Consider the following 17786-nt stretch of genomic DNA (forward strand, 5'->3'; position numbering starts at 1 on the left):
GGGGAGGGGAGGGGAGGGGAGAAAACAGAGAGAAGACCCTACTTCCTAGACTGGAATGGACTCCTCTGAGGAGCTGGACTGACCTCCTGCGTGTTTGAAGCCATTGAAGTAGAAATGAGCAAACACATGGGAAAAAAAGTTCCCTGAATATTTGTTTGCCTAGAAGAATGAATTTGCCTGGCCTGGGTTGTGCCCTCCCCCATGTTTGCTTTCTGCAAATATCCAGCCTGCAGGTTGTACCTGTGCAGACACTTGGGCAGAGCCAATTGCAGCCTTGTGCACACAAATTAACACCGTGTTGAACTGATTGTTTCCAAACTGCCCTGATCAGCCTAACCACTGCCATGGGCTGCCAGGACTGGCCTCGCGCTGGCTGGTTTTAGAAAGACCACAGATTTTAACAGCATGTTAAATAATTATGACTTGCCATCTGCATCTGAGGAGTCTTCAATCCACTTCCAGACATACCTGAGGCAGGAAAATGGGAGGATAGGTTTCCTTGGAGTGGAGTTATGACCCTGATTCTCTGTATCAGAGTGTGAGAAGTGTTCAGTGCTGAGGTGTTTCTGGGGGAAGACAGGCAGAGCCCTGTGAGTTCACAAGGCTCCTCATGTGTGCTTTGACCTGGTGTAGGGTTTCATAGGATCAACACGAACCTTTGTAGCCCTTCAGGCTGCTCTGGAAGGAAACCTCTCCCCAGCTGTGTCCAGATGTGGGGTCAGATGGTGTTTGCATCAGTTCAGCCCTTCTGCTCACCCCCTGAAATGCCCTCACTGACTCTGTGCGCCTCCATTGCTGCACGATCCCTGCTCAGTGAACAGTGCACTGCTGGGCACAGTAGGAGCTGTCATTTCATACAATAGAATAATAGAATTATTAAGGTTAGAAAAGACCTCTAAGATCATCAAGTTCAACCATCAACCCACCCTCACCATGCCTACTAACCATGTCCCTCAGTGTCGCATCCATGTTTCTTGGACAACTCCAGGGATGGTGACACCACCATGTCTCTGGGCAGCCTGTGCCAATGCCTCATGAGTCTTTTGGGAAAGTTTCCCTAATTTCAAACCTGAACTTCCCCTAGCAAAACTTAAGGCCATTACCCCTCAGCTCACATGGCTGGCACTGTCCCTCCGATGCCACAGCTGTGGCACAGCTTTGTGCTCCTGGTGACCCCGAGCAGCTGTGGGGACAGAGTGGGTCTCTCACAGCGGTACTTCTCCCAGTTCCCCATAGATGGGAGCAGAGGTCTCCTTTTCCTCTATATCTGACTTAGAGGAACAGAGCAGACCCTCTTGGAGCAGGGGGTTTTGGTCCATGGAAGGAGGGAATGTGATGCTTCACAGTCCCCACTTTTCACTCACTGGTTTGCCTTGGAGCAGACCTATGCCTGATAGAGAGGATGACCTGCACCCACCCGTGGGCCCGTCCTAGCCATAGGCTGGTTTGTTTCTCCTACCCACTGCTCTATTGCATTTTCTGCAATGCTGTGCAAGCCACAATTAATTACAGTCAGTATTTTCTAGCTCCGAAGTAAACTGCACGTATTTCCTAATTAATCCTTGCAGCACCCTCCATAGGGAAGATGATGTGCTGTCAGCTGGACTTGCCAGCCCTCCTCCTCCTGCAGGACAGTGCTGAACTGTTCCTTTACACCTTGCCAGCCCCGTGGCACAGCAGAGAGTACACAGACGTGGAAGGTTGGTCAGGATGGGGTTCATGGAGACATGCTCTCATTTATCTTCTCTTGTAGATATTGGACATAGAAGATGAAGCCTGGGAAGGGGTTAAAATAGAGACTTCTGCAGCTGCAAATGAGGAGCAAGAAGCAGATCATTTTTACACAAAGCAATTTCCCTGGTAGCTCATTTTCCCACCTCCCCTCTGCTGTTATGGCAGTAATTGCATCTGGATGACAATGCGGTTGCTCCTTTCTCGGTCCTCATTTTTCTCTTGCTTTATCTTGCAGCCAGATCATGAATCCCACTGCTGGAGATGTCATGTCCTGAGGTGCAGCCAGTGGCCTCCTCACTGGGTATGGCAGTGGGGGACAGTGGGGACAACTTCGTGGGATGCTGCCCTGAGTACCTCCACTGCTGGTGACTTGTATCTCCTGCATGAACCCTGTGCCTCAGCTTGGCAAGGGCCATTTAGGTTCATATTTTTGAGGAAAGCAGAGATGGATGGTGGTTTGGGGAGCAGTGAGGGGGACCTGGGTCTCCCCAGCCTGGCAGAGTCCCCATCTATCCTGCTACCTTTTGCCCTGCATGTCATGGAGCTCTGAAGCAGCCCCCTTGGCCCCTTGGGCTCATTACGGGGACTTAGCGGTGCCCTCTTGACACTTATAACACAGGAGCACATGCCTTTGGAAAGCCAGGCCCTGGCCGTATCCCCTGGCTTTCCTTCCCTTGCTCTCACAGCCCTCCCATGGAGGGCTGTAAATCTGGTTGGAGCTGCATTATTTCCAGACCGACCCTGTATCGTGTTTCCTCTGCCACCAGCTAAAGTGTCACCCCTTCCCGCTGGCCTCTGTTGTCCCCCCCTCCTTCCTGCCCCCATCGCTGCCTGCTGTTTTCCTCTGCTCACTCCTCAAGCACTGGGGTCCTCGACAGGCACAGGAATGCCTGGGAATTGTGATTCAGGTACCCCACATGCCCACATTGCCCTTCCATCAGGGATTTTTGGGGGATGCTCCATGCTCAGGTTCTGTATGGGAGCGATGCTCACATTGTGCTCTTTCTCTGCCACAAAAAAAAACATGTCTGGAAAAATCACTGCAGCTCACTGCTGGTGGTGTGATTCAAACATTCCCCTATGTCCTCACCCTCCATCACCCAGGGCCATGTGCTGGGTGTCTCAGGATGCCAAGCCCCCAGTTCCCTCCTGAACATCCTGCTCTCCCATCACTGTATGGGAATCAGCCTCACTGGGATCACAGTCCAAGCCTGGCCCTCCCTATCCCACCCCCTTTTCAGAAGCTTTTTGGCAGGAAGCAGAGCAGATACTCACTTCTTGCACCCACTGTGTCCCTGGTGCCCAAGGAAGGCAGCCCTCACTTGGAGGACCTCAAAGGCTCCTTACTCATTAGCCCCGCCAGAGAGTTTTCTGGCAATTAATTTTGAATGGATTGAAAAACTCTCCACTTACTTCAGAAGAGGCCTCCAAAGCCTTTGCTCAACCTCTTGATGTTTCTAATCATTATCTCTAACATTCCTTTGGCTGCTTTAGAGACCAAAGCCAAGGAAGAAATTGGGAATAGTTATTATTTCATTTGGGTTAAGCAGTACTGCTTGGCATCCTGCTCCTCCTGGGCACAATCAGCAGCATATCTGAACGGGGAACGTCTGCCCTCACCACCCGCTCATGCCCTGCAGGAAGCTCAGGGGAGAAGAAAGCACTGAAGCTGCCGGTGCCTCCTGTTTTTCTCTCTCTCCCCCCAGAGTTTTATTTCCAAGGGATATTTGCATAGAAAGAGGATCTTTGTTTCTGCAGGTTGTGCCAGTTCCCACAGTTCCCTGTCGGTCCCCATCTGGAATCACAATCCTTTCCTGGCTGATGCGTTTTGGACCACAGGTGGTTGGGTTTTGAAGAGCATCCCTGACTCCTCCAGTCTCTTCTCACCTCCCAGGGGTGCTCCGTTTTGCCCTCAAAGCATCTTGGATCACTGATGGAAGATGTTGGGCTGCTGTCTGGTTTCACACACCACATTACTCAAGCCTCAGTTTCCCTGTGCAGGGCTGTACAGGTGTGCACCAGCTTCAGAGAGTCACTGTGTGGATTAATTACCATCTACAATGTTATTTGACTGACAGATGCACAGAGAATGAAAGCAATTTGTACAGTGCTCATAGGGAATGAGATGTTAAATTAGTCTCACAGCAAACACCACGTAACCATACATCAAACGGGGCTGACGTGGGGACAAGTACTGCTCTGGCAGCTCAGTCATCTCCAGACTCACTGGCTGTGTTGGCCAAAGGGAGAATTTTTACAACTCCACTCATTAAAACTCATCCCCTTATTTAATTCTTTTTATTTATTTAATCATGCATGAGTGTCTTCTTCGTTTTCTTCTTCTTCTTCTTCTTCTTTTCTTCTTCTTTTTCCTCTTCTTCTTTTTCCACTTCTTCTTTCTCTTCTTCTTTATCCTCTTTTCTTCTTTTTCTTCTTCATTTTCTTCTTCTTTTCTTCTTCATTTTCTTCTTCTTTTCTCCTCCTTTTTTTTTATTTTCCAAGATGAGAAAGAAAGAGACCTGGTACAGATTTTCAAAGAATACCCTTTGGTAAAAATATCTATTAAAAAAAATGGGGGGGGGAAGGGGAGGGAATGGGACATTTTTACGCTTAGCTCTCCACCAACGGAAATTTTTTTTACAAAACAAAAATTTCCCAGAGAAATAATCTCTCTTTCTCTCTCTCTCTCTCTCTCTCTTTTTTTGGTTGACAAGAAGACATATTTCATCCCATCTGCTCATAAAAATAATACTGAGATGAAAAACATCTTGCGGAGCTGCAAGAGCCCTCAGTCTCCATGGTCAGAGCTGTATAGAGGGAGGGAAACAGCACAGGCACATTCCTTGGGGAAAACGACCCTGAGGATAAATACTGAGGGTTGTTCTGCTGTTGGCTTTTTTGGAAATATCATGTCTTCAAAGACACCTCTTTTAACTCAGCATGGGCTGAGGGTGCTGTGCCAGGAGCGGAGTGTTTGTGTGCACTGCATCCTCTGGGTGAGAGCTTGGACAAAACCTTTGGCTGCTCCATCCAAAGGCACCCAGCTGCCCCCAAAGCCCTGGAAACAAGGACAGATGCTCCACCTGCTGGCACTCGTGGTATTGCCTAGGGGAGAAACACCCATGACCCGTGGATAAGACTCCAGAGTGGAATGCTTGGAAGTGAAACCCTTCTCAGGGTTTTGCAGTGGGGCTGTAGTCACAGGGAAGCAATAAACGTGGAGCCCCCAAGGTAGTGCTTCAAAGCAGTGCAGGGTTGTCAATCAAAAACCAAGGAGAGGGCTCCCGCTCCAGTGGAAATTGCGTTTTGAATGGAGTTCCTCCCGCAGCCTTTGTGAGTGCAGCTGGTTTCAGACAGTGTTTTTTTCCCTCCCTTGTTGAAAATGCCAAACTGTTGAAAGCAAAACAGCTTGTGAAAATGAGTGGATTTTGGGGGAATTTCATCCTCACAGAAAGAAAAAAGGAGGAAGTGGTCAAAACTTCAAAATGCTTGCGCATAATACACTGTAATGTATGTAAAATAATTTAATAGTAATGGGTAATCAAAATCAGGACAAAACATTTTGATTTTATCCAACTGTGCTGAGGAACTCAGAACGATTCAATTGCAGTTCGCAGGGAGAGCTCTGCCTTTGTTTTGCTCCGTTGTGGAGCTAGGACTGTTTTCTACAATGACAATCCTCAGTGCTGGTGACACCACCAAGGATGGGCACGGGACCATGCCGGTCTCCATCCTCCTTTCATATGCACTGCTTGTGAGTAAATCAGAGATAGCAAGCGCCTATCTCAGAGCACAGCTGAGGGAAGATAGGCCGGCTTTTATGATTAATTACTCATTAATTCATTTACATTAAAAGAAACACTGCTTTCTGTTTCCTCATTGTGGGCTTTCTTCTGTTTGCTGTTTGAGCGTGGCAATGAATACATTTAGGCGAACGGGCTTTCAAAGTGTCACTGTGAAAAGGAAACTTCAGCCTTGCAAATGTAACCTTCGTTTTGTTGCTTTTTTGGTGGTAAGTGGTGGTGTTTTTTTTTTTACTTCCCCTTCTGATTAAACTACGTGCTGTCCTTAGCATGAACGTGTGAGCTACCATGCTTCCATACAGAGCCAGAAGACATGGGGGGATAAGTCCTCTCCCACTCATTTCAAGGACTGCTTTGAGACCTTTGCATCCCAGAAGGAACCCTCATCCTTTGAAGAGAAGAACTTTCCCTTCATTAGGCAGCTGGGAATGTCTGCAGCCGGGTCATGAACTTATGTACACTAGCTAACAAGTAGTTAACAGCATTTACACAGCGCAAGCACCCCCCCTCTCAGGGGGAAGTTTAGGGTCAGGGTTAGGGTAGGGGTTAGTGTTAGGGTTAGGATTAGGATGAGGGTAGGGGTTAGTGTTAGGGTTAGGACTAGGATTAGGGTTAGGATTAGGGTTATGGTTAAGGTTAAGAAGGGAGTTGACTGGTCCTCCCTGTACAACCTCAGTCCTTCCTCCATCAGTGCTTTCTCTTACCAGGCCAATTCAGATTCCTGCTCCCAACAGCAAAGAAGTGAGTTTTTCACGTCCACGTTCAGAAGTCTCCAGCATGGTCATCTGCATCTGAGCTGGCTTCCCTTATTGTCAGTGAGACAAAATTGCTATTTCTTATTCTGGGACAGGATTTCTCTTCCACTCCAGCTCCAAGGTAAGGCCCCATCTTGGAAGCCAGTTCCCTCAGACTCATGCAGAGCATGGCAGCACTGCCTTGGAGATGCTGATTTTCAGAGGCAGCGCGTTGCACCTCAAGGTCACAGGCAGGACTGCTCCCAGCCCCCTCCCTCCCACCATTCCCACACAGACCCTCCTCAGCAGGCAGTACCCACCCCTGTGTCCCTTGCTTTGGCTCTCCTGTTACTTTTTATTGCTCTTCACATCTACTGCAGTTTATTTGGGTCTGAATGTGATAAGCTGCACATTTGGGCTTTTTTTTTAAAGCCAAATATTTGTGGAAAGTAATACTTAGCCAGACCCATATTCCATCCTTAACACAAATCTAATCCAGATATAAGCCAAACAGCAGAACCACAACTGCTCTTAATACTCACCGTGTTTCCAGCGACAGAGCTTTCATCAAAGAGAGGAGACATCAGCACCTCTGTGGCATTGGGCTTCCCTGGCCTCCCTCCCCACCTTGCCCTTCCACTGATCCCTCCATGCCCCCATCTTCCCCACTGCAACCAGGTCTTCTAAAAAACCCAAACTGTCTTTGTGGGAAGACTCAGAGATGATAAGTGATGGAGGTGACTGTGTATTCAAAGAGGATTAATCTATTAATTGAATTTAGTCTATTAATTAATTTTGATTTGGTCTATTAATTTTCAGGCTTGGTACTGATAATCTCTTTTTTATCCCTCTCATTCTCTCTAAAGGTTTCCTTTTGCGTCTGCCTACCGAGCCCCAGCGATGCTCCTGGGCTAAGAGGTGCAAATGAGATTTGCAATTCCAGGCGTTCCTGGTGGAGCTCAGAAAGCGGTGCTAATCCTCTGGGGTGATTAACTAAGTGGCTCTGCTTCAGCAAGGAGGCTGGAAGGACGCTGATGTAGCTCCTGGATAGCTCCTGGGCCTTTCTGTCTCAGTCATTCCCAAATTTCCCCAGTCCATTTCATGCTACCAGGAGAGGACACTGCTGGAGAAGTTGTGTTGATCGGATGACACAGGTCATCCCTACTAGATGCCACAGAATCTCTCTGCTGTCCAGTGCACAGAGGGAAGAGGTTACAGAGATACTGCAATGTCAAGATACTTCTCTGCCTTCCTCCATGCCCCTCAACATGTTTTGTTTCCAAGGACTCTCATCATGTGATAAAGTCTTGCCTTTGACTGGAACTCCATCTGGAAGCCATCTCCATCTCCTTTACACATTCTAGTCTCCTCCTAAACTTGAGCTGAGCTCAGTTCCAAAGTCAGGAGCAGTCACTATGAAAACTCATTGCCTGTTCAGCTTTTCAGTACTTCACAGAGCTCTCACTGAATCTTCATCTCAGAGAGACACTACAGAAGTCTCACAAAGGACAATCAGAAGTGTGGGTGAGTCCCCTTCTGACAAATACTCAAGTAACTTTTGGTCAAAGTCTGGGACAAAGATGACTGAAGAATACCTGACAGGAGAAATGGGAAGGAGGCAGGAAGCAAAGTGAGAAGCAGAGGCTGCATGGAGGAAGGCAGAGAAGTATCTTGACATTGCAGCATCTCTGTAACCTCTTCTCTCTGTGCGCTGGACAACAGAGAGAACTGTGGCATCCAGTGAGGTTGACCTGTGCCATCTGATCAACCCAGCTTCTCCAGGTGAGTGAGAAGCGGAGGTGCAGGTGTCACAAGTAAGAGGTGCTTCCTTGTGCAAGTTGTGTTAGGCGTGTGGGGGTGGTTGGTGTACAACAGTGTGGGTCCTATATGATTGCAAAGGTTTAAGGAGACAGTAGAGAAATCATAGAAGAAAATGTTCTTAGGGTCTATAACTAATCTCAGTTGTGGCTTGGGATGACTCCCAACTAAATAAAGTGGAGAGGGTGCTGGAAGGATTTACTGCAATGATCTTGCCTTGATCTTACAGGCTCCCTGGAATGCCAGGAGATGGGTACTTGCACCTACCGGTCATGCTCTTCCTGCTCTTTTTAAGACTACGTCCCCTTGTACTGAAGCAGCCCAGGTAGTGTGGGTGCACTGTGGAGTGGAGGTGGAGCTGGCATCCAGCAGGCACTGGTTCCTTCCACATGCACTGCTGGGGATGAGACCACGTTTGGGTGACTGGAGTGGATTATCTGCTGACTCTGAGGTCCAGCCCACGTGTGATGGAATGCTGGTAGCAGCACCCCTCTGGTCTGGTTCTGTGGGCTGCACGCTGCCATGACACTGTGTTTGTAGCTGCCATCTTGCCTTTCTGTCCCCTGCACGGAGCTCCCGCCTGATGTTCAGTGGAGTATGTCCTCTCTGTGTCATCTGCTCCCACACCTTTCCCAGGGAAGCACTTTGCTCTCGCCCCTTTGTTTTCCAGGCAGCATTTCACAACCCTTCCTGCCTTCTATCCCACACCTTCCTTCACTGCCAGCTGTGAGTGATTCAATTTATCCACCACCAAACACTTGAATGCTGATGTGCCTGTGATATACACAGCATGCAGTCCCCAGTGAACTCCTCTCCAGATGTTTTCAGAGACCTTCTGGGGAGCAAAGCAGCTGCACGTCACAGAACAGGTGCTTTCTTCTCCTCCTTTTTAGGCTTCAGAGGACAGAGGGATTTCTGAGGGCTCCTCCAACCAGCTACAAGCGTTTGAGCTGAGAAGGCAGGCAGTACTCAGAGCCCTGATGGGGAGGTCTCCACGTATTTATAGGAGAAAATCAGCCCTGCCCCAGGGGCCTTTCTTGCCTTTTTGGGGACTAAGCAGTGAGCTGGCAATGGAATTCATTGCAATAGGATTCATTACCATGAGCTGCAGAAAAGCAGGTTGTCCTCTGTGAGCCCAGGAACCCAGTCGGGAGCATGGGGATACCCTCTCACTGTCCCTGCAGACCATGGCTGGGCTGGAAGAACTGCTGCACACTGCAAGGATAAAATGTGGTGATACCTATAAAGTGTCAGCCTTTGGTTGCACTTTTCCATCGGGTAGCTTGCTGACTTCTCCCTGAGCTCAGAGGAGTTCAGGGAAGAGTTATCTCATTCCCCAGTCTGGGCAGGATGTCACCCAGAGAGACCTAGACAGGCTGAGCAGTGCATCCAGGTGAACCTCCTGAGGTTCAACAAATCCAAGTGCAAGGTGTTGCACCTGGGTCATGGCAACCCCCACTGCCAGTACGAGCTGGGAGATGTAGGGATAGAGCACAGCCCTGCCAAAAAGGACCTGGGGGTACTGGTGGAACTGGTGGATGGCAGCTGGGCATGAGCCAGCAGTGTGCCCTCGCAGCCCAGCCAGCCAGCCGGATCCTGGGCTGCATCCAAAGCGGCGCGGCCAGCAGGGCCAGGGAGGGGATCCTGCCCCTCTGCTCTGCGCTGTGAGACCTCACATGGAGCACTGCATCCAGAGGTGGAGTGCTCAGTGCAGGAGAGATATGGGCCTGTTGATTCCCTGCTCCTGGCGGCGCACAAGGTCAGGCTGGAGGGGCTCTGAGTGACCTGATTAGAATCATAGAATCACAGAATCCTCAGAGTTGGATGAAGCACTTAAAGGTCATCTAGTCCAACTCCCTGCAGTGAGCATGGACATGCACAGCTAGATCAGGTTGCCCAGGTCCTGATCCAGCGTTGCCTTGAAAGTCTCCAGGGGTGTGGCATCCATTGCATCTCTGGGCAACATGTTCTAGTGCCTCACCACCCTCACTGTCAAAGACTTTTTTCTTATATCTAACCTAAATCTCCCCTCTTTAAGCTTGAAACCATTTCTCCTGGTCCTATCACAACAGGGTCTGCTAAAGAGTCTAACTGAGCTGTAGGTGTCCCTGTTCATTGCACATGCTCATTTCCACAGGTCTCAGCAAGCTGCAGATCCATACAGCTAAAAGCTGCATTGTATCTGGGTGTGAAAATCCTCCTGGTGGCTGGAGGGGTCCAGGACACATGCAGAGGCTGGTGCTGGAACAGCTGCAGATGCCAGAGGGAGCATGCCACTCCAATGAGAACTGGTGGCAATTAGCACTAACCACGACAAACTGTAATCACCGAATTGTTCAGGAATAATTATGCCTTGATAACAACATTACACTTTCTATTTTCTTTATTGCTGTTCCTGTTAAATGTAATTACCATGCAAATTGCACAGCATAAGCAAGCCCAGGTGATTAACGGGGCCATGAAGGCCTTAGGAGCAGACTGAGGTGACTGCAAGTACATATCTCTGCTTTCTTTCTTGTCTGTCCATAACTGCCCGTGAGAGACGTCCTCACATGATCAAGAGATGCAAAGTGATCTCTGTTTAGAAGAAAGGGGATGGGAGACTGGGAGAAAGGTGGCTCTGGGATGACCAGCAGGGCTGGGGCAAGTTCTGATGTGAAGACATCTGGTGTGGGACAAACCCAGGTCTGATTTCTCACAGTTGATCTATATAAGATTGCCCTGGTCTGAAGGGTTCCCCTACAATCCGTGAGCACTGGCCAATACGGTGCCCATCCTGTGCCCCTCATCATGGTGCCTGGGTGCCCGCTGAGCTTTGTGTGCACCTGCACTGTTCATCGTTCTTCTTCCAGCTCCCACCCTGCATCCACCTGCACAGGTAAGAGATAGAGAGGATGCCCTTTTCTTTCTTTCCTGTCTCATCAGCACAGAGGCTTGTGAAGGACATGAGTAGGATGGCAGGGGAGGTTCTGCTAAGCATAATAAAGTGGAGGAGGATGACAGGAACTGCTGAACAGAGTCCCCAGGAGACTACTGGGAGCATCATTACCTGAGTCAGTAAAAAAGCTGCTGAGCACACCTGCAGTGGGGAAGGACGATCTGGCAGCTCCCCGATGGCACAAGGACAGCTCCTTCTGCTGTGAGTTGGGATGCTCAGCATGGGACCTGCTCATGGTTCACCCTTGGCACGCTCTCTTGCCACCTCCTTGCCTGCCTTCTCCTGAGCTTATAGACATGGCTTCTTTTATGTGCTTCAAACCTGTGTTGGTGACTCTCTGCACCTCACCTTGGTCTTGTGGCTGCAGAGCAGGACACTGAAACACTGGCATAGGTTGCCCAGAGATGTGGTGGATGCCAGTCCATGGAGATATTCAGAGTCAGGCTAAAGGGGCTCTGAGCACTTGATCAAACTGTAGGTGTCCCTGCTCATTGCAGGGGAGCTGGAACAGGTGACCTGTAAACGTCCTTTCCAACCCAAACAATTCTATGATTCTGTGAACTTGGGCCATCACATGACTACTAGTCTGGGCTTTTGCAGTGGATTGGTGCCACGGGTCTCCCGTATTCTGCTGTAAACCAAATCAGATCTGTTAATAATCCCAGGGCTGCAAGAGGGTCAGGGACAGGCTGGAAGGAGACATGCCTTTCCCCTTCTCCACTGGTTCTCAGAAAGATGCTGGGCAACCTCTTTCCTCAGCACCAAGCTGAAAACAGCCACTCAAGAACACTGTGCTTCCTGGAGCAGCCATGGGACCTTGCTAATTATAGGGCTTTCAGCTTCTCAGATGAAATTCTCTTTCTATATGTACATGCATACATACATATGTGCACCGAGTTTATTATTACTACCATGCCAGACAATCCTTCTTCATTATGCCTTGGAATTTGCTTTCGATGCTTTCAGTCAGATCTTTAACATTATTTAAACACAGTGGGTTTGGAAGAGCTTTTGCTATTTCTAATGCAGACCAGATTTTGCTGGGGTAGGAGAACAGAGCAGCTCTCCTTCCCAAGCGAGGAGCTGCCTCCCCAGCTGCTGGAACCAGGAGGGTCCTTGCTTCAGCTCCTCCAAAGCCCCAGCAAAAGGACAGAGGCTGAGTCCCCTTATCCCCCCATTGCCACTGGAGAGTGATGATGAGCACGGCTGGTGGTGTTCCCAAACTGGGGTGTGCGTTGAGCAGGCGCTGCCTCTCCCTTGGTATCCTTGTGCATCACAGCACAGGAGGATGTCAGGAGCTTATCTGGCATCCCCTCATGCTCAGCACAGCTGGGCTGTGCATCTGGTCACAGGTACTTGGAACACCCATCCACGCTATATGGCCCAGCTGATTTGGCAGGAGCGTACCTCACCGGGACCCAATATGTCAGAGGGATCTCAGCCAGATCCACACCCAGATGGGGTGGTACATTGGTCTTGAAGCAGGGAGATACTAGTAGAGGAGGGAGAGAGCTGGCTGAGGCTTTCGTGCCATGGGACGGGGCCATATCCAAGTGGTTCTGGCCATAGAAGAGCAAGCACAGCCTGATTTTCTGGTTATCTCCAGAAGAGTTAAGGTAACCTCTGGTTACCTCCTCTGGTCTCCATCCCAGTGTCACTTAATGTGAGTTCTGTAGAAGAAAATTGTTCTGGTCAGTGCAGAAGATCCCCCAGATGATGCTCTTTTCTGATGTCTTTGAGAAGGATTCAAAGGAAGGAAGGAAAAGGAAGGAACGAGAGAGAACATGAAAGATAAAGAGAGAGAGAGAGACAGAGGGAGAAAGTGAAAAAAGAGAGAAGAAAAAGATAGAGAAAGACAGATGTACTGAAAAAGAGAAGATTAGCCTTCACATTCTTTCACCTGCTGAAAAACAGACCCAATTTGGGAGTCAGAATAACATTTCTTCCAGAAAATAAAAAAAAATCCATTACTAGACCTCCCTGGTACAGAAGATACCAGAGAGATGAGAACAAACCGCCATCTTGCAGAGGTGCTCAGGTGCAAGGGAAAGAATTTGAAGATGAAATAAAATGTTGGCACTAGAACAAACATGTATAAATGGACCATGAATAAATATAAGCTGGAGATGAGAGAAAACTACCCAACCAACAAGAGTCCTGGAATGGCTTTCTGCAGAGCAGTGATGGGGAGAGAGAGATTAAAGAGAATGCAGAGAAGGCCCCAAGTCTAAATGAGCATTTTGCCTTGTTTTGTGATAAAGCCAGCGCTGCTGCCCATGGGAGCAAAGGCGTGAAGCATAATTAGAAGTGAGTGTATGGAATTATCACTGCCTGTCTGGTAGCAAAGCCTGAAGAGTGCAATGCTCTGAGCTCGGTGGGTCTGGGCAGCCTCCATTCTGGCGAACTCTGGCTTGGCTGGTGGGAATTCAGGCACATCCCAGGGCATTGGACATGGTGGGATGGGATGGGATTGACCAGACTGCAAATGAACTGGGGCTGCAAACTCAAACCATTTCCCACCCATGAATGCATGAGGCTCTGGGGGGCTGCTGGTGTTGTGGGCCAGGCAGAAGATGCTGGCAGGGTCGGAGGTGCAGCCCTGGAATTTGGTGAGATCACCGGAATTACAAGCCCATGTTAGAAACTGCGGTTTGCAGAGCTGGAGTTGTCCTCAGCAGTCCCCGCTCCTCCACCTCTGCTTTCCAAACTGCTACCTCCCCTGGCATCATCAGTCGAGAGAGCTGCCATCCACTTGAGGCTCTCTCCTTCTTCTTGTCCTGATTATTATGATCATTACTGTCTCATTTCAAGCTGTAAATCAGAAATATTGTGCCTCGTATTTTTCCTCCCCAGGGAACGCATAACTAGGGGTGAGATTGGCTCTGAAGTTCAGTGCTGTTCTGCTGAAAAACTGCCTCGACAAATCGAAACTGTCTCACTTTTTAGAAGAAGTTTTGATTGGAATCAATCTTTCCTTTCCTTTTTTTTTTTTTTATGAGCATAAAAAGGGAGTAGTTAAAAGTAAGATTTATTCCAAATTCATCTTATCAGCTCTGAGACATTCAATTTTGTAATCAATTCCCAGAGGGGTTCCACCAAGAAGCCCATATTCAGAATCAATCTTGTATTTCATTAGGTTATTTCTGGTGTTAAAAAATAAGATTGATTCTTACTTTATGTTATAGCGCTACAGCAATTTATTTTTTAATGATATGAGGTAAGAATCAATCTCTGGCTTCTTCCTTTTTTCTTTTTTTTTTTTTTCTTTTTTTTTCCTACATCCTACTTTTCCTGCCTTGCTTTCGTTAGAGCTGAGAGACTTTGGCAGCTTCTGAAGGATTTTCAGATTGTTCTTGTGCAAATGTAGATCCTGCTGGAGTCAGCCCACTGCTCAGGGGAACAGGCTGCCCAGAGGAGTTGTGATGCCCCATCCCTGGAGCTGCTCAAGGTCGGGTTGGATGGGGCCCTGGGCAGCCTGAGCTGGTGGGGGCAACCAGCCCATGGCAGGGGTTGGGGCAGGGTGGGCTTTAGGATCTTTTCCACCCCTAGCCATTCCATGATTCTATGATTCTATGATCTGCAGAGCACCAGGAGGAGTGGCACATGGTATGCTCTGCCTTACCCTGGGATTTCAGTAACGTTCTTCTGGAATCTGCTGCTGGTATCATTTCCCATTGTCCCAAACCCCTTCCTGCCAGGGCTCTGCTGACCATCTTTTGGAGGGCTCTTGTGCCCCATCAGCTCCCATCACTCACCTCTTTGCCTAGTGGCACTGGTTGTTAGCCATTCCTGTAATTGCAACAACAATAATTATGCATGACTAAATTAATCCGTAACAATTCATAATGAGTTGTGAGTCATCACGAGTGATTCAGAGGTTATTCAAACAAGCACAGGTGCTTTTCATGGGTAGCTGGGAAATTACCTTGCCTGCAGCACCAGGGCTTGCATGCACTGTGGGATTTCAGTGTGCTGGCATTTGCCTGGCTGTTATCAAGAGATTTGGGGTTAGGCAGTAGGACTATTTGAAGGCTCAGAATTCTCTTCTTTTTCCCTTTGTGCCTAGAAACAAGCCACAGGTTTCCAGAAATGAGGTGAATAAAAAACTGGAATAACTGACTCAGGAGGTAGCCCATGAGTTGAAGCTACCTGAAGCTCAGGAAAATCTCCCATGGGGAGTCCTGCTGGCCTTAGTGTTTCAGGATCAATAGGGCAGCCAGGCTTTACCCTCCAGGGGTGCAGCATCTGCCCTGTGCCATAGTACAGCAAGCCTTCTGCCCCCATCACTGGAGCACTCTGTGCTCCCTGTTGGAGCTCTCATTAACAATCAGAGAATCACAGAATTGCTTGAGTTGGTCATCTGGTCCTACTTCCTCTCCATGAACAGGGACACCTATAGCTCGATCAGGTGCTCGGAGCTTGGTCCAGCCTGACCTCAGATGTCTCCATGTACTGGGCATCCACCACCTCTCTGGGTAACCTGTTTCACTGCTTCACTAACACAAGAGGTAACCCATATCTCAGCACCCAGCAAGAGTGAAATGTTGTCTTGAGGTCATCCAATCAAATTCAGGTGCTCCCCAAACCCAGGTGCAGGTCTCCAGCCAGGCAGGTGGAGCTGGGTGTCTGGGATTGGTTGCATTTCATGGCCTAGGCTCAGTCTTGACTTCAGTGGACAGCTGAATCCTTTTGTCTTCGAGCAGTTGGCTGGGAAGCAGCAGACATTGTTGGGACCTTCCCTTGTTCCTTGCTTTTCCTAGGGATAGTGGTTCCCAGGTCCAGTCATGCAGTGGACACATAGATGCAGCCTGCCAAGCTCCATGGCTTGGCTGCAGTAAGAAGGATGGAGGCATGAGGTTGTATGTTGGAAGGGTCCTTTCCAGTGGGGAAAATGCTGAGTCTTATCACATTTCTGGATTTCTGAACCAGCATGGCAGGACTGGAAGATGCAGGAAATACCAGCAGCTGCAGGTGCTTGGAAGGAGCATGCCTCTATGCATGGTTTGAGGGGTCTATACAAAGCAGGGACCCCTCCAGCCTCACTCTCATGTCTGAGTGCATGTCATGGTGCCCATCTCCTGTTTCCTCCCTTTCCATCTGCCTGCTTCTCTGCTTGTCTCCTCATCCGTGTCACTCACTCATCTCTATCTTTGTCACTGTGTACATATCTGTCTGTCTGTTGCTCTGTTAGTCTTCAAAGGCCCCGAGTTCATTTGATTTCATTATCATTTCCCATCTCTTGAGCCCTATCTCTTTGTTTTTTCCCCTTTTCTCATTATAATTTACATGCGGCTTGGGTGCATGCTGGAAATGAAATGTGAATTTGATAAAGCAGCCATGGCTCTCGCTCCCAGCCATGGCCTGAAAGCCCCAAACCCCTTGGAGAAAAGCAGACTCTTTTTTCTTTTTTTTCTTCATAAAGGGGGAAAAAAATTGATTTTTTTTTTTCCATTGCACTGGCACAGAATGAAATTCTTCCAGCAATTACCAGGAGATAATGGCCTGAAATTAAACAGTCCTATCTCACTCCCTAACTATAGGACTTTTTATTATTTCAAACTATTGAATACCAAGTGAATAGTAATCAGGCAGGCATTAGGCATTCATACTCAGGCTACCTGGGACATGAAAGTACATACACATGACGGAGCTCCTTTTATTGTTTGTTATTAACTGCAAACCGACAAGATCCACAGCTCTATATGCAAATGGAGAGACACAACAGCATTGTGCTATGTTGCAAAATCGGCTGTAGCTACAGATATAGCTGTGGGTATAACACGAATTGTCTCACTCATGGGCATGCATGAGATGCAGAGCCTGCCTTGCACTGTGAGGATGAAGGAACAGGAGATAGGGTCACGGGGCTGTTCTGGATAGAGTGGAAACTTACTGGATGTCCCAGTTGCAGTCACTCTGCAGGTGATGACATCTCTTTTCTTGCAGTTGTAGAGCTCTGGCATGGCCGTGGAGGTGACACGTAGTGTCTGAACAGAGCCTGGCAGAGCTGGAGCCAGAACATTGCTTCCTGCTGAGCCAATCTCACTCAAATTACCCACGAGAGCTCAGCAAAAGTGTAATTGAGCTGCCCTGATTTAGACGCAGTTTGATGCTCAAGGGGAAGGGAAGAAATCCAGGAGGGTGGAGCATGGCTCCTAAAACTAACAAAGAGTGAGAAAAGGATATGAGTTGGAGCATCTTGTCCCCCCATCTTGCTGCCCCTGTGTAGCAGGACCTCTACAAATGTTCACAGGGAGAAGCAGAGGGCAGAGATGCATCTGGCTGGGAGAGAGCACCTTCTGCTACAGATTATCCAAGAAGCTGCTGGAGAAGGAGGTGATGGTTGGGGATGCTCTGCTCTAAATCATGGGAATCACCTGAACTCCTTCTGCTTCAGGAATTTTTCTATAAGAACCCTTAAAAAATACTGAAAATCTCTCCTTCAGTATCTAGATGAAATAAGACATTTTCTTTGCTTGGAAATACCTTTGTTCTATAATACCTGTCAATTCATAGTCACAACTGCAAATCGTAATTGCAAGGGAAATCACATCAAGTATTCCCAAACTCACCAGCTGACGTGGTCTGTTTCCAAGTGAGTGGGACTGATGTTGATTTCAGTTCCCAGGTGTGGCCTTTTCTCCTGAGGTGGAGTGGGGAGTTGAGCATCTCAAGAAGTCCTTCTGGGCCGGGGGGGGGACATATGGGTGAGCTCCAGCAGCTTTCTGCTGACCTGACTGAGAGTACATGGAGGCAGGC

This window comes from Numida meleagris, chromosome Z (genome assembly GCF_002078875.1).
Source record: "Numida meleagris isolate 19003 breed g44 Domestic line chromosome Z, NumMel1.0, whole genome shotgun sequence".
NCBI classification, from domain to species: Eukaryota; Metazoa; Chordata; class Aves; order Galliformes; family Numididae; genus Numida; species Numida meleagris.